This window comes from Tenrec ecaudatus, chromosome 13, assembly GCF_050624435.1.
Source record: "Tenrec ecaudatus isolate mTenEca1 chromosome 13, mTenEca1.hap1, whole genome shotgun sequence".
Classification (NCBI taxonomy): domain Eukaryota; kingdom Metazoa; phylum Chordata; class Mammalia; order Afrosoricida; family Tenrecidae; genus Tenrec; species Tenrec ecaudatus.
This window is the reverse complement of record NC_134542.1, coordinates 131320831-131338341: the sequence shown is the minus strand read 5'-3', so window position 1 is coordinate 131338341 and position 17511 is coordinate 131320831. Positions and strand designations below refer to the sequence as shown.

General features: G+C 39.5%; 1 pseudogene; it reads left to right on the top strand.

Moving 5' to 3' along the window:
- Positions 1 to 15829: 15829 nt before the first annotated feature.
- On the top strand, positions 15830 to 17101 carry LOC142424901 (hsc70-interacting protein pseudogene; annotated as a pseudogene).
- The last annotated feature ends 410 nt before the right edge of the window (positions 17102 to 17511 follow it).

The window sequence follows — 17511 nt, the reverse complement described above, 5'->3', positions numbered from 1 at the left end:
TATTCCCAAGAATAGAATATGCTGTATCCAGTACCCAAAGAGGCATACAAGTTGTCAGTGGGGGTAGATACAAGAGACAATCATCTGTATTTTACTTCCAAGCATGTCCAGACCACTATACCATAAGCATTTTTGATGTAACAAGTTTCTGAAACTGCACTGTGTCTAATTTCCCACCTTCTGAAGCATATGTATCTTATCAAAGTATCAAATGTTCCTGTTCCTTCTTGCTTATCCTGCCAAAATACATTTTTCCTTAATATTGTGCAGCATCAAGATGTTCTAAATGAGTTAACTGCCTTCAGATTGCATGTCAGAGTTCAGAGAGTTAACAGAAGCCACCCATGGATAGCATTGTCTCTATCAACACCACAACATAAATGGAAACTATTTCTGATTATCCTTAACGCACATGGAAAAGAACAAATTTGCCAGATGGATGCCTACAAAACATGTACCTGAGCCTATGCAAATACACAACTTTCAGCAAAGTAGTTCAAATCAGGATCACTACTGACTTGAATTGGTAATGATTCACCATCTTTTGTAAACATCCATCTGCTCTTCGTAGGGGCCACACTGGGGAAATGTTCGGAGGCGTAATGAGGATAATCATGCCTGTCTCCTTTAAATCCTAATGTTCACACTAATCTGTACCACTTTTTCCATCGTTTTCTTGTGCTATCTTGGCTACAGAAGAGCCCTGGTGGTGTAATGATTACGCACTGAGCTGATAACTGCAAGGTCAGGAGTTTGAAACCACCCTCTTTGTTTAGAGCAATGTTTCACATAGTCTCTGCGGATACCTAACATTTTTGTTTATTTCGAATCCATCTTGGATTGACTCATATACCTGCAAGTCCTACATGACTCGTACGCAGTTTATGCGATATGGAACACCACATGAATTCAACAACATCCTTACTCGTGTTCACATTTTTCACTAAGACAAGTTAGTGCCAGCATCTTCAGAGATCTTGTGGGTTCACCTCCAGACCATCACAGTAAAATGAATATCGCAAGAAAATGAATTACAGTTTTTTTGTTGTTTTCCCAGTTCATATGAAAGTTATGTTTACGCTAAACTGTCATCTATTAAGTGTGCACTCGCATTGGAGACATGTTGCTAGAATTGGCAAAGTGTTACACAGAAACACAAAGTAAGGACATGCCCTTGCAAAACTGGAGTTGAAAAATGTATTCAATATGGAGTTGCCATAAAAGTTCAATCTGTAAAAGATCTGGTCTCTGTGAACCGCAGTAAAGTGAAGTGCTGTGAGATGTGGCATGTCTGTAACCACACCTTGCATTTCACGGGCATAGCAGATAGCTGGAACAATTTGTAAACCTTCTAGGTTTCTGTACTTGTGTAAACAAAGAAGTCTGATCCCTGGGAACACTTTGAGTAGATCTGCTTTATAGGAAAGAACCTGCTCTCGGTTTCTCTTTGGAATATGCATTTCACCTTTAACTATAACTAATAAGGTCATTGGCATTTTCTTTGTTTGATCAGCATGACCCATTCTTTCCATTTCTAAACCCAAATGTGCCTCTGAAGGATTAAATTGACATCCAAAGGTCACCAGGTACTCCATGTTCACATTCTCTTATGCAAATATAACCCTTGAGGATGTTAAAAAAGAGTCCTCCTGCTCTAGCTATACAGAGACTATTCTGTAAATACAATTCATTGAAAATCTGTTGTGTTCTCTCTTATCTAGCTGTTTCCAAAAAAAAGAGTCCTCCCTTTAGACAACTTGTTGATCCAAGCCAAAAGGCTGTTTGAATATCACAAGTGTATGAATCAATCAAGTTCAATGTAAAACATGTTGTAATACATGTTTTGTAGATAATTTGTGATTAAAAATCCTTCAGTAACTGAGGTAGTTAATTTATTGTGCCAACCTGGCCGATAAACACATGTGAAAGTAATAGAAGGGCGGAGGGATAAATGGCTCTGTGAGCCTCGCCTTTCAAGTTCTCATGTCTCTTTCTTTCTGATGATTGGACCAGGTTGCAACTGCCTTAGCAGTTCCCTGCTTCAGCTTGCAAGGATAACTTCCTGCAAGATATCCCCAATTAGAAGCCACATGGACCTACCCCGATGCAGCCCTGGGTGCTGGAGTACCCATGTGGAGACCACTGCCAGCACTGAGATGTTTACACATTCACTGACTTGGCTTTCCTCCTACACTCAGCATCATTGTGTCTGTTTTGTGAGATGGTGGAAGTCTTTGTGGATTGGTATTGAACATATGGGTTAATGGATTAATGTTGGACTTGTGGGCTTGGGCAGCACTGGGTTGGGATATTTTCTTGATGCACACTTAACCTTTACATAAAACTCTCTTATACATTAATTTCTGTGGATTGGTTTCTCTAAAGTACCCAGCTAACACAGTAACATAAATACATATGAATAAAGTTAAAATAGTCTGACCAGGTATGCCAACATAAGAATGTGAAATGCATTCTGTAAGTAGGATAAAATACTTGATGTAAAGCTGTCCAATTTGTTCTCCTTTCGACTAGAAGAAACTGGAGATAATTTAGATTGTTCTAAGACAAATCTCTTCACAGCTATTTTAACGAGATGGATAAAACTAGAAAAAGAAGATTTGGGCATAACAACGTGAGCTTTAAAAACACATAAGTGTGAACGTGCAGAATGCAAACAGACATCCAATACATTTCAGAAGCAATTTCAATTAGGAGCTAAAATTAAGTAGAAGCAAAGTGAAATGCTGATATTGCAAAAACAAGCTCAGCAAAAGGAGTGGACAAGAAAAATCATTTCAGATTTCCAGAATTACAATTCATTCAGAACGATATTGTGCTAAAATTTGTTTTCCTTCCAAAGTGAACTGTTCTAATTAATTGAGGGCAAGTCTTTCATTTGTCTGTAAGCATGGTTACTCTCTAGCGATCCAGTACATGCGAAAAAGGCACCAGATAGGGCAGCAATACTGGCCTTAGGGGAGAAGCATTCATCATGCCCTCTTCAGTGCAATTCATTCTCTAAGACTTAGCGTTCTGGGGAGCTGATTTCCACATCATCATATGAATATTCAAAATGCTACTTTACATATCACATATGGTTTGAATTGAATGATTTTTCCCTAGAGTAGAAGGATTTCTCCCACACAAATCTATGCATGTTCTTTTGAGTAGTTGTGCATTTTTAAAAACCACACACAAGTTTTGAAGGAACTAATTTTATGTAAGTAACTCCAGAAGAAACAATCTGAGCTAGCTATAAACAAGAACATTTTTCCACAGTCTTAGATTTGAAAAGTAGTTGTTCTAATTTCTTCCAAACTTTAGAAACTAATTGAATTGAAACTCCAAACTCATTAAAAGAAAAACAAAATGCAGGTGTCAACATTTGGATATGGAGATGGAAATTTAATCTAAAAGTCAAAATAGAAAAAAAATTAATAGAAAACCTAGGTACAGTATATAATGCATTATTGAAATAATGTTAAATATGCAGTAAAATATTGGAATACCTAGTAAATGGAAGAGTGTGGTTAACTTAAATTTTTCAGATAGCTGAAACAAGCTTTTTCTAACACTCTCTTCTTTTTTACGTCCATTTCTTAATGTGTCTCAGAAAATTAACTCAACCTGTACAGAGATACAGGTTTTAAAAAAGGAGATTTGAAGTGACCATGAGAAATTCCTGTGTTTGTCTAACTAGAGCCGCAATTTACGGTATCAAATTGTAACTGAAAATTTGGCAGGAGGGAAGGGGGAATAACTATCATTTGGCACTTACCATGTGTGAGTTAGATCCCCTTAAAGGTACAGTAACTCTATCATTGTTGTTGTAGATGCTGTTACATCCACTCCAATGAATGGCAAATTGAAGGGTAATAGACTTAGCATTATCCTATCTTACTCCATTTTCATGATTATTGATATATTTGAGTCTATTGTTATGGTTATTGTGTCCATCCACCACTTTGATAATGTTTCCATTATTTTAATGAGCCTCTATTTTGCCAATCATATCCTTCTCTAGTGATTGGTATTGTCTGATTAGTTATCAAAAAAAAAGTAAGTCAGAGTCTCACCATCCTCGGTGCAGAAAAGCAATTCCTAAAGGACAAATATTATATGAAATTACTATTATTAAAAGTCAAGAAAAGGTTTAAACACAGGAAGAAACAATATTTGAAGGTTAGAAGAAAATCCATAGCAAATTATGAATTAGATTAAACCCGCATATTAACTTGGGTGAAGAAAGGCAATATAGAATAACAGGGAAGTCAGTACAACATGATCAACACAAAAGGAGAATTGAAAAGAGAACGAGTTAAATGCAACACAGATGCAATAATATTAAATATTATAATAAACAAGATAGACAAGCAAGTGTTATAAGGCAAATGCCACCAACCCCATGAATAGGCTTGGTACACACTATTTCTACATGTTTACTTACATGGTGTGTAAATCTGTGAATTGGTAGAGTACAGCATATAGAGTACAACGTTAGAAAAATGAGCTAGCCATAAACAAAGAACGTGAGAGAACGAGACACTGAACCAGAGGCACATGGCAAAAGACTCAGGGAACGGCATAGGCAGATTCCATAACGCAGTCATCTAAATGCTGTTTTGGTGAATGTTGTAAACTCTGCTTATGAGCAGCCATCACAGGTATAACCATTGTTCTCTCCTTGTCCAGTACAAAGATAAATGAAGCGGCTCCAGTGAAAATTATTGTAATTGGTCTGGGTAAAGTGTCTGCCTTGTGTGCCATCTTGCTGGAAGTCGGTTGGACAGCTGATCTTTGATAAAAAGGCCCACACCTATTAAATGGGGACAAGATATTATCTTTCAAAAATGATCCTGGCAAAATTGATCTGTACCTGCATCAGGATCCACATCTCTTATCCTATACACAACTAGCGCCAAATGGATCAGTGACCTAAATATAAAACCTACAAGTTAAGGAGTCCAAATTCAAGGCATGCAGAAGCACATGGTCAGGCATAACTAAAGATGCACAAGCAACAAGGAGAAGCTAGAATAAAACATTCATGCGCAGCATAAGATGCCATCTAAAGAGTTAAGAGAGAGCCTATAAACTGGGGAAAATATTTAACAATGCCATATTGGACAAGGAACTGTCTAAAATTGATCAAATGTTGAAATATGCCAACAACAGAAGCACAAATAATCCAACTGAGTAAATGGGCAGAGAACATGAACAGACATGCTAGCGAAGGCTAAGATGGCTAATAAACACATGAAGAAATGCTCACAGTCATTAACTTTAGAGGCATGCAAGTCTAAACAACAATGAGATATCATTTTATCCCAATAGTAATAGCAATTAATTAAAACAAAAAAAAACACAGCAGAAAACAGCAAATAGTGGTGAGTGTGATGAGACACTGAAACCCTCACATATGGCTGGTGGAACCATAAAATGCTGTGGCCATTGTGACAAAATTGTTTAGCACTTCCTTAAAACATCATAAATATAAAGACCCTATAATCCAGCAGTCCTGCACTAGGTATACATCCTGGAACAATAAAGGCTTGAACACCTGGGTTCATTGCAGCATCATTCTCAATAGCAACAAGATAGAAATGATTTATGGTACCCATCAACAGGATGAAAAGGTATGCAAACTATGGTATGAATTAACATAACACAAAAATAAAATGCAATGGAATATTATGCAGCATTTAAGAATAATGATGAACTGTAAAACACTTGCTAACATAGGGGACCTAGATGACCTTGTGCCGAGTGATGTGAGCAATCGCAAAAGGATAAATATTGGATGAGATTGTTATTATGGTCTAATACACAACACGAATAATTACTTGAAGGAAGCCAATAGTAAGTGGGGAAGGCAGAGTAAATCATTAACTAACGTGTAGACACGTATTAACTTGGGTAAAGGGACAGGTAATATACAGTAAGGATGAGATCAGCACAAAATGACCAAGGCAAAAAGACACTGAAAGGTAGACAAAAGACGAAGTCAACAAAGGTAAGTAGTATTATATACACAATCCTGCACTAACAGTAATAACAATCATCTGAACAGGGTGGGACATTGAATGGAACTCTGTTCACAAATATGGTTGACAGAGGATCTTTCTAATATGTATTTATCTGTGCTACAAACAGATCTATGAAGACAGCAGAACATACAAGGGCAAAGTTCTGAAAACTCCTTGGCCATAAGCAAACTTCTTGTGGGAATGAACCTGGAAATCAGGACCATAGTCTCAGAAGACACTGCAGCTAATTGGCATAACATGGTTCACAAAGAGAATGCTCTAGTAGTAACTTATGTCTTAAAAGCTTGCGAACCATCATCCAAGGTGCAACTACTGGTATCTTCCAGCCTAGAGCAAAGAAAATCAGAAGCAATCCCAAGGACTAAACGACCCCACGACCCCCAGCTTCCACCACCCAGAGACCAGAGCGGGATGTTGCCCAAGGCAACTATTCATAAAGGAACCATACTAGGAGGTTCTAGACAGACGTGTGTGTGTGTGTGTGTGCGTGTGTGTGTGTGTGTGTGTGTGTGTGTGTGTGTGTGTGTGTGTGTGTTTACGGAATGAGAGATGGTAGAACTCCTGAGACTATGGTCTTTAAACACCTTTAGAACCTCAGCATCTCCATGTTCGCTGAAAAGCTAGACAGTCCTATAAGGCAAACTATAAACCTCAGAGGTACACGCTGTTAGAACAATCAGCCATATGAGACCAAAGGGGCAGTATTTTCATGGAAATAAAACTCGGATGGCAGGAAGGACTAGGAAAGAAGGAAGAAATAAAATGGTAATCACAAAGAAGAAACAAGAAGAATGCTGCTACACGTGGGTACTTGAAATCAATGTCACCAAAAAATGCATAGGAACTAACGAACGAAAACTTATTTGTTCTGAAAACCTTCACCAAAATCATTATTTTTAAAAAGGAAAATGGGGGGGAAAGTATAAAATTTCTTGCAAAGTAAAAATAATAAATTTTCTCTTGGATGTAAGGTTTGCTTTTATTAAACTACTAAGTAATCTAATAATTCAATGATTTCTTATGAGTCATTTCTTACAAACATTATAAAGGTCAAAGGGCTTAAATAAGGTTATAAAACCCATTAAAGAAAGAATCAAGATGAAAATATAAGTCATATATTTTAAATTATTTCAAACTAAATCTGTTTCTTATTAGAAATGCTTTGTATATACAAAAATGTTCTCTATTAGCTACCCCACATATATGAATTGCACACATTCAAACACACGTGCACATTAGGAAGAAACAGCATGTTTCCCAAAGAGAATTCCAGAGTCACAAGCTTGAGAATCTAAAGAGAAAGCAAAAAAATCAATTTCTTAAAAATAGGAAAGCTGAAAAAATAAGAAAACAGAAGTTAGGGGAAGGTGGTGAAGTTACAAGTGTTTCATTTAATGTTACCAGAATGAAATCCAGGACAATTGTATGGTTGCAAGGGAGTTCTCAAAGACAGCGAAAATGGAGTTGGAAATCGTGTCAAGAAGAAATGATTGTCTTCCCCCGGTGGGAAGAAGTAACTGCTGGTGGGAATAAATTTTCCACAAAGCATAACTTGACCCAAAGCATCAGTCAAGGTAAGTACAGCTTAAAAACGGAACTCAACAACTCTATTGAAGTGGATCAGCTTTGCTGTTGTGTTTCGCTGAGGCAGCTCTAGGAATTAGCAAAGCATTCAGAAAGATTAACAACCTCATTCTGGGGAGGAGACGCGAACCCTCACGCTTCTGTAATGCCAATACCAGGATGGCCATTCATTGAGTCAATGAATAAATTCTGATCATCTACCCTATGCCGTGTTTAGGGAGCTGGGGACCCCGGAGGAAATAAAACAGACATCATCACGATTCTAAAGAAACTTACAGTGTTGAGCGGAGGGGTTATGGGGTGAGTGGAAGGCACATAATAAATAAATAGTATGCCAGGTGCCAGTCGGTGCTAGGAAAGACATTAAGCAGAGGAGAACAATAAAGATAGGGTCCTCAGAGAAGGTCTTTCCAAGAGATAGTATTTGAGTCAATAACTTCAAGAATCTATTTGGCTTAACAGCATTTTGGGGGGAAAGAAGGCATCATTCCAAAGTGCTAAAGCAGGAGTGTATCTGGTATGTTCAAGAAACAGTAAGCAGGTCAGCATAGATGGAGGTGAGTAGGGAAGATAATAAAGGAGAAGAAGTAGGTGGAACCAGTTAATAAAGGATGTGAAATGATATTAAGGACTTGCACGGATGGTGCTGTTGGGTATTTGGTTGCTAAGTGCAAGGCTAGTGGCTCAGCCCACCAGGTACTGAGCAGAAGAAAGTTCTATTCCCATCAGGATTTATAGCCTCAGAAATGCTAAATTGACTAGATGATGATGGCTTTTGGACAGTGGGTGTGATAGAGTTTGGTTTTTTTTATGCCAACGTGGCACCTGTAAGAACATATGGGTAGAGTTTAGCTTGTCGATCAGATCACAGCTTGATGACCCCCTGTGGAGGTACAACTGATCAAAAAGACTCTCTGGAAGCCAGCCCCTCTCTCTCTGCTTTTGCCTTCCTGCTGGTGAACCACTCTGAGACCTGTGAGACCTGTGATACACCAACCACCATTGGATCCACAAGGCTTTGCACACACCAGCTTGTGATCTTTCTGCATTCTGCATCATTGCATGTGACTGAGTCTGAAGAGGGGATTAAGGACTAGTGTCAGACTAATGGACTTAATCTGGCCTGGGGTGAGATTTTTGTTTGATATATGAGATAGTTAAGGTTTATTGTGCCTACCTGGCAAGTAAAAACATGTGGGATTAATTGAAGGGTGGAAAGATAAATGGCTCAGTGAGCCTCACCTTTCGAGTTCTCAGGTCTCTTGCTCTCTGATGGTCAGCCCAGGGTGCAGCTACCTTAGCAGGTCCCTGCTTCAGCTGGCAAGGCGTACTTCCTGTGAGTCTTTGCTGAGGAGAAGCCACACGGACATACCCTGATGCAGCCCTGGATGCTGGAGAAACCATGTAGAGACCCCTGCCAGCACTGAGATGCTTACACCACCACTGGATTCAAAGACTATCTACCCACTGGCCTGTGATCCTCCTGCATTTAGTGCCATTGTGTGTTTTGTGAGTTTGAGAAGGACTTTGTAGATTGGACTTATGGGCTTGGACTGGACGGGGTTGGGATGCTTTCTGAATGTACACTTGCCCTTTATATAAAACTTTCTCTTATATGCATATGAATTTCTGTGGATTTGTTTCTCCAGTCTGCCCAGACTAACACAATATATAATTACTTCTTGATAGAAAACCTCTCTTGTGTACATATAGAAGTGTCTCTGGATTTGTTTCTCTAGTCAACATGGCCTAACACAGTGGGTATGAGAAAATAAGAAATTGGAGGACTTTGAACAGAGAAGAAACATGATCTACATTACATTATAGAAAAGGCATTTTGGCTATTGGGGGACCAAGTGGACAAGACTGGAAACAGGAACACTAGTTAGAAGGCCGTCACAGCAATTCAGGTCGGCAGTCATAAGAAATGCAGCCATTAGCATAGCAGTTGAAGGAGTGAAAAGTGGTCAGGTTCTAGATTTTCAAGGTTAAGTCAGAAAGTATTGCTCTAGGGCTCCGGCTTCCCCTTATATAGGTTTATTCTAACCGCACATGTGTTTAAGCATATCACTATCATACGTGAATGGTGGCAACTATTTCTCTCAGTAATACATTGCCTTTGTTTCCATGGATGTTGTTGTTTATAGGTTCCACTGAGTCAGTTCTGACTCACATTGACTGGATGCACAACAGAATGAAATAGTTCTCACAATATCCGTCCATGTCCTTGAGGGTTGCCCTCTTTTTCAATGTCACTGTAAGGACTGGCCTCTCCTGACAGAATGTCCAAAGTATGTCAAAGAAAGTCTTGCATCCTTGCCTCTAAGGAGTAATCTGGTCTTACTTCTTCCTAAAGAGATGTGTTTGTCTTTTTGGCAGTCCATGGTACCTTCAATATTCTTCTCCAGCACCACAATTAATATGTACCAATTCTTTAATTTTTCTTATTCAATGCCTAACTTTCACATGCATAGGAGGCAATTGAAAATACCATGGCTTGGGTCTTGTGCACCTTGGTCCTCAAAGGAACAGCCTTGCGTTTCAACACTCCCAAGAGGTCTTTGGCAGTAGATTTCCCCACTGAAAAGCATCCTTTTATATCTCTACGGCTGCTTTCATGAGCATTTGTGAATCCAAGCAAAATAAAATTCTTCACGACTACAACCTTTCCTCCATTTATCAGGACATTACCTATTGTCCAGTTGTGAGGATTTTGCTCTTCTTTACATTGAGTCTTAATCCATGCTGAAAGCTGCAATCCTTAATCTGCATCAGGAAGTGGTTCAAATCCTTTTCACTTTCAGCAAGCAAGGTTGCCTTCCTCCAATCCTTCACATAATCCAGCTTCTCTGATGGTTTGCTCCATACAGATTGAATAAGTGTGGTGAAAGGACACAACTCTGTGACACAAATCTTTTGATTTTAAACTCTGCAATAGTATTCCCCTGTTCTGTTCACACAACTGCCTTTGTTCCACAAACACATTTTTCATGAACACAATGAAATTTTCTAGGATTCCCATTCTCCTTAAGGCTATCCAAAGTGCATTATGATCTACACAAAATGAGATCACCACAGGGAATAACAGTACGCAGAAACCAACTCATGGAAAAGAGCACCCAAAACATCACAGATCAAATGGAGAAACGAAGAAAAAATAAACAATAAACTGCTCACACACATATACCACCCTATAAACGTCTAAGAAAGGAAAGTATAAAACACAAATAGTACGAGATGGCAGTGCCTATCTGCAATTAAATTTAATTACACTGAATGTTAGTGGGCTAAAATGCCCATAAAAATTCAAAGATTAGCAAACTGGATTAGACAGCAGGATCCAGCGACATGCTGCCTTCAAGAGACATATCTCAAACTCACAGACAAAAACAGATTGAGAGTCAATGGTTGGCAAAAACATACCAAGCTAATAGCAATCAAAAGAAATCAGGTGGCAATATTAATCTCTGACAAAATAGATCTCCGGGTACACAAGATAATAAGAGACAAGAATGGGCATTCCCTGACACTCAAGGGGTCAATAGACCAAGAACACATAACCATAATAAACTTATATGTGCCAATGAAAGACCCTTGAAATTCATCAACCAAATTCTCAAAGAGATGAAAGGAGAAATCGCTAGTTCAGCAATTACAGTAGGTGATTTTAATACACCACTTCAAACGAAAGATAGATAGGCAGAGAGGAAACTCAATAAAGGAATGGAAGAGCTGACCAAGAGAATCTATCAACTTGACCTCATAGCTATTTAGAGAGCTCAACATCCAATATTCAAAATAAATACACATTCTTCTCCAATGCACATGCCTCATATTCTAGAATAGGCACCATGCTGGGACATAAAGCAAGCTTAAAAATTTTCAAATATATAGAGATAATTCCATCCATCTTCTCTGACCACTGTGCCATTTAGCTGGAAATCAGCAATCGAAAGAATAGACAAATAAAGCCAATAGCGTGGAGACTCAAGATTTTACTTCTCAAAAAGAAATGGGTAATTGTCTGAATAAGAGAAGAGAATATAAAATTCCTAACACAATATACCAAAAGCTATGGGATGCAGCAAAAGCAGCCATTACATGTCACTTAATTGTGATAAATTCACACATGAAAATAGAGGAGATAACCATGATCACCTCCTGAACACAGCACCTTCAACAATTAGAACAGAGGCAACAGCGCAGTCCTCCAACAGCAAAACAAAAGAAATCATAAAAATAAGAGCAGAAATAAATACACTGGAAAACAGAAGAACAATGGGAAATTTTAACAATACAAGAAGCTGTTTCTTTAAAAGGATTAACAAAATCGACCAACTGGTAGCAAAGTTAACAAAGGAAAAGAAGAAGCAGCCATCAATACCAAGAATTAGGGGTGAAACAGGGGCAGTCACAACAGACCCTAATGAAATAAAAAGATTAATAACACAGTACTACAAAAGATTGTAAGCTAACAAATTCAATAGCTTGGATGACATGGAAAAATACCTAGAAAAAGACTCTCCCACTAAATTATTGCATGCAGACATTCATATCTTGAACAGATCTATAGCAAAAGAAAAATTAGATAAGTTCATCAAGAAATTCCCAAGTTAAAAAAAAGAAAGCACAAAGTCCAGATGGCTTCACAGGAGAATTCTACCAAGCACTCAGAGAAGGGCTGACACCACTCAGAGAAGAGCTGACACAAATTCTTTCAGATTATAGAAAGGGATGGCAAACTCCAAAACTCATTTTATGAAGCCAGCCTAAACCTGATACTTCTAAACCGGGAAAAGGTAGAGAGTTCTCTAACCACAAGGATAGAGAACTACAGACCTATTTCTCTCATGAACATATATGCAAAAATCCTAAAGAAACTCTTGGCAAATAGAATACAACAACATATTAAAAATATATATATCATGACCAAGTGGGATTCATACCAGGGATGCTGAGGTGGTTCATCAATGGAAAAACAATGAATGTGATCCATCATATTAATAAGGAAAAGGACCAGAAACATGTGATCATATCAGTTGATGCAGAAAAAGCATTTGATAATATCCAACACCCTTTCCTAATAAAAACTCTCAAGAAGATAGGATCAGAAGGGGAAACTTTCAATACAATAAAGGCCATATAAGAAAAGCCAATAACCAGTATTACATGCAATGAAAAAAGCTGAAAACATTTCCATTAAATAAGGGAACCAAAGAAAGATATCCTTTATCCCCACTTTCATTCAACATGTTGCTGGAAATCCTACCCAGTACCATGAGACAACGGCAAGAGATCAAGGGAGCACAATTGTGTTAAGAAGGAGGGAAACTTTCACTATTTGCTGATGATATGATTTTATGTATTGAGAAGTCCGAGGTGCCCACAATAGGATTATTGGAAACAATTGAGGAGTTTGGTAAGATAGCAGGATAAATGAAGCAGACTCAACCTGCAAGTATACTGCCTTTCCTCATTTTTCTTTTCTTTTTGCCTGGAAGTAGTTATACTGACCAGAGATATAATAATTATTTTCATTCCATGAGGCAACATGGAGAATGGATACCATGAAGTAGAGACAAAGTGGATAAGAGAAATTTGGGACCTTGAGCATACATGGTGCTACCTATCAGCTCTAAACTAACTCATTTCCGAAATCATGTTAATGTGAAAGAGAAAAAAATTTTTAAATCACTGTGTTTCTGAACTCTCTTAGTCATAGACAAACATACCACCTACTTAATGCAAGGAAGGGCCCACAGAGAAGACTGAGGAATTGTCAGGGGTGTCCTACAGACTTAACCTAACCAAAAGTTGTTTCAAGGAGGTAAATAGGTAACATAGACTAAAAATGCCCTCTGGATTCACTGACACAGGTGACTTTGGCAAGAACGGTCTTGCTGACGTGTGATGGCAAAGGTCTGATAACAGAGTTCAAAGAACACATAAGAGCAGTAGAAGCGAGCTATAGTATCGCTGATTCTTGCCATCAGAAAGTAAATGGAGCCTATCAGCTGAACATGGGGCTGTGGGGCTAGGAAGGGATTTATTTTAAGATACAGAATTTTAAACGGCTATGGGAATAATCCAATAGAAAAGGACAAAATATGATCCAGAAAGAGCAAGGATAACTCCTGTAACTGTGTCCTTGAGGAGATGAAATGGCTGGGATGACCCACTGCCCAAGTCTGCATTGGGCCATGCATCGCCTCCTCCCTCTTCCCTCTGCTTCAGTCACGAAGCTCTAGAAAGGATGACACAGAGTCCTGAGCACTCTGCCTAACACCTGTGTTTCCCTTTTCAGGACTCCTCTTGTTCCACTTGCCAGCTGGGTGTCCTTAGACAAGTGCTTCAATCTCAACAAGCCCTCTTAACATACAGCCCTGCCCGCAGGGTTATTGAGAAAGTGGCATAGCACATGTAGCAAAAGACATGGCAAGTTGCCCTCTGAGGTCAGCTACTGTGACCATAATTACTCCTTTTTCACATACATTTTTAACCAGCTGCCTTCACGGTACAATTGGCAATGAGGCGGCAGTGAATGAGAGAAAATGTATTAAAATCCGACTGAAAACATGACATTTCCATATACGGAAGAGATTTTTTTCATAGCTTCATGATTTTTTTAACTGATCTGGTCAGGCAAAGATAAGGTTAGTTCTTTTCTTATTCGCTTTCAGAGGAAACTAGGGCAAGGACTTTGCCCTTGTAAATGTTTCATTAAGCAGGAAGCATGCCTGCCCTACACAGTCTCTGTAATAACCGTGGTGGCATTTGTGATCGGAGGAGCGCTCACCCCATCTCAGCTCACTGGAATCTATATTCTCTCTCTGGGCGAAGAGCTGCCCGATGCATTCATCACCCAAACCGGTGGCAAGTGATTTTCTCTGCCTTTATCATGTCACCTCCCAGCCCAGTGCCAGCATATGGTCTATTATGTGCAAATGATTAAACAGGTTTTATGCCATGGGTAACAATATATTTATTTCCCACTGGATACGGCAAAGGTCCTGGAACTTTCTCTCAGATGAGTGAGCCTAGAATTCTAAGTGACTCTGTGGAACAGGCAGAAAAGAAGGCCATTCTGCTGATGGGTCCCTAACTTTTCGTTTCAATTGGCATGCACAGGTATCCAGAGCAGTGTTTCTCTGACCTTCTCTAGCAGATCATGACCTTCTGCATGCAGGTCCCTGACCTTTCTCTGACCTTCTCTAGCAGATCATGACCTTCTGCATGCAGAAATAATGATCTCAAGCCGTAGTCACTTTCTGCATGCTGTCTTTCTCCTTCAGGATCCCCCAGGGGCACAGTGGGTTAAGTCTTGGGTAGAGAGTGGAAAGACTGATGGTTTGAACCCACCAGACTCTCCACAGGAGAAAGATGAGACAATCTGCTTACATAAAGATTTACAACCTCACAGAAAAAGTGTGATGGAAAAAACAGATGGTGCCCGGCTACCAATTAGAATAGTTCATGGGGTCTTAAAGGCTTGTCTTCAAGCAAGCAGCCATCTATGTAAGGTATTAACTAGGTCCGCATCAAAAGGTGCACACTGGCCTATGTGATCAAAGATGACAAATAATAAAAATCAAAGTATGCTGGGAAAATATCAGAGCTTAAATTGTGAACACACAATGTACAGAAGGCTGTGGAAGACAGTGGGAGCCCAAAATCCATCTGCAGAGTATCCAGTCAGATTAAGCCTCTGGCCATAGTCGAAGGGTGACGGCAGCTTGGCTATCAGACAGAGTTTTTGTAAATTTAATTATGGGAGATGGAAATACTGTATAATATGATACCTAGACAGATGACCTCTCTTGTGACCCAAACAGAACTTGCCCTAGGTTTAAATAATTCTTGCTTGTTCCATGACATAAATTTTCTCTCTGGGGTTTTAAATATTTCTGGTGGTATTTTCTTTCTTACTCGTATTTGTATTTTTATCTTTATATTATTTTTTCCTTTCTCTTTCATTTTTATTCGACTTTTTATTGATTCTGCCAGGTTTCCTAGCTTAAGAAGCACAGAAGAAGTGGATGCATACAGACAATAACTGAAGCAATGGTTTATGGGAATGAAGGGTGGGAGAGTTAGGGGAACTGGGGGTCAAATAATGAATTCAGGAGAGAGGATGGAGCACTAGAATGGATTGTGATGATGTATCTACAACTCTTTTTAAAAGTAACTTAACTGGTCACGTTGATCCAGCTCCGGGACCTGGAATCAGGCCACAGCCTCCTGAGCCGCGCCCTCCGCTCCCCTCCGCCTGCCGACCATGGACCCCCGCAAAGTGAGCGAGCTGCGGGCCTTCGTGAAAATGTGTAAGCAGGACCCAAGCGTTCTGCACACCGAGGAGATGCGCTTCCTGAGGGAGTGGGTGGAGAGCATGGGTGGTAAGATACCACCTGCTACTCATAAAGCCAAATCAGAAGAAAACATCAAGGAAGAAACAACAGATAATACGAAGACAGAGGAAAACATAAAGGCAGATGAACCATCGAGTGAGGAGAGTGACTTAGAAATTGACAATGAAGGTGTGATTGAACCAGATACAGATGCCCCTCAAGAAATGGGAGATGAAGCTGTAGAGATAACTGAAGAGATGATGGATCAGGCAAATGACAAGAAAGTGGCTGCCATTGATGCCCTAAATGATGGTGAACTACAGAAAGCTATTGATCTATTTACTGATGCCATCAAACTGAATCCTCGCCTGGCCATTCTTTATGCGAAGAGAGCCAGTGTCTTCGTCAAATTACAGAAGCCAAATGCTGCCATCCGAGAGTGTGACAGAGCCATTGAAATTAATCCCGATTCAGCTCAGCCTTACAAATGGAGAGGGAAGGCACACAGACTTTTGGGCCATTGGGAAGAAGCTGCTCATGACCTTGCCCTTGCTTGCAAACTGGACTATGATGAAGACGCTAGTGGAATGCTGAAAGAAGTTCAGCCGAGGGCCCAGAAAATTGCAGAACATCGGAGAAAGTATGAGCGAAAACGTGAAGAGCGAGAGATCAAAGAAAGAATAGAAAGAGTTAAGAAAGCCCTGGAAGAACGTGAACGAGCCCAGAGGGAGGAAGAAGCTAGACGACAATCAGGAGCGCAACATGACTCCTTTCCGGGTGGCTTTCCTGGGGGGATGTCTGGTAATTTTCCTGGAGGAATGCCTGGAATGGGAGCGGGTATGGCTGGAATGGCAGGAATGCCTGGGTTCAATGAGATTCTTAGTGATCCAGAGGTTCTTGCTGCCATGCAGGATCCAGAAGTTCTGGTGGCATTCCAGGATGTGGCCAAGAACCCAGCAAATATGTCAAAATACCAGAGTAACCCTAAGATTATGAATATCATCAGTAAATTGTCAGCCAAATTTGGAGGTCAAGCATAATACTATTTGACAAATAAAGCCCTTGCAGAAGGAAAAGCAAGCTAGAGCATTTCTTGGATGTCGCAATAATACAAACCAGTGTACCTCCGACCTTCTCATCAAGAAAGCTGGGGTGCTGCGAAGATCACCCTCACCCTGCCACCCCAGTGCCGCTGCACATCTTACAGTTGTTTTTCATTAGGGCATTCATTCAGATCACGGTTTCCTTTTAGGAAGTACAAACTTTCTTTAAATAGTTTAAAAATCTTAATACTTCAAGCAAAAGGTTGTGTTAATGCCTCCATTTTTCATTACTAATCGTTTTGGTTTTATTCCTTTGAATTGGTTGGGTACAAAGATAATGTATGGAAGATTTATCATTAACTTGAGCAAAATTAAGGCTTATCAACAGAAACAAATACAAATCATTTAAATTGATGCAAATGAATACATAAATGGCACCTTGAGGCATATTGAGTTATTTGTCCTTTTAAGTGCTTTATTTCTTCCGAAATA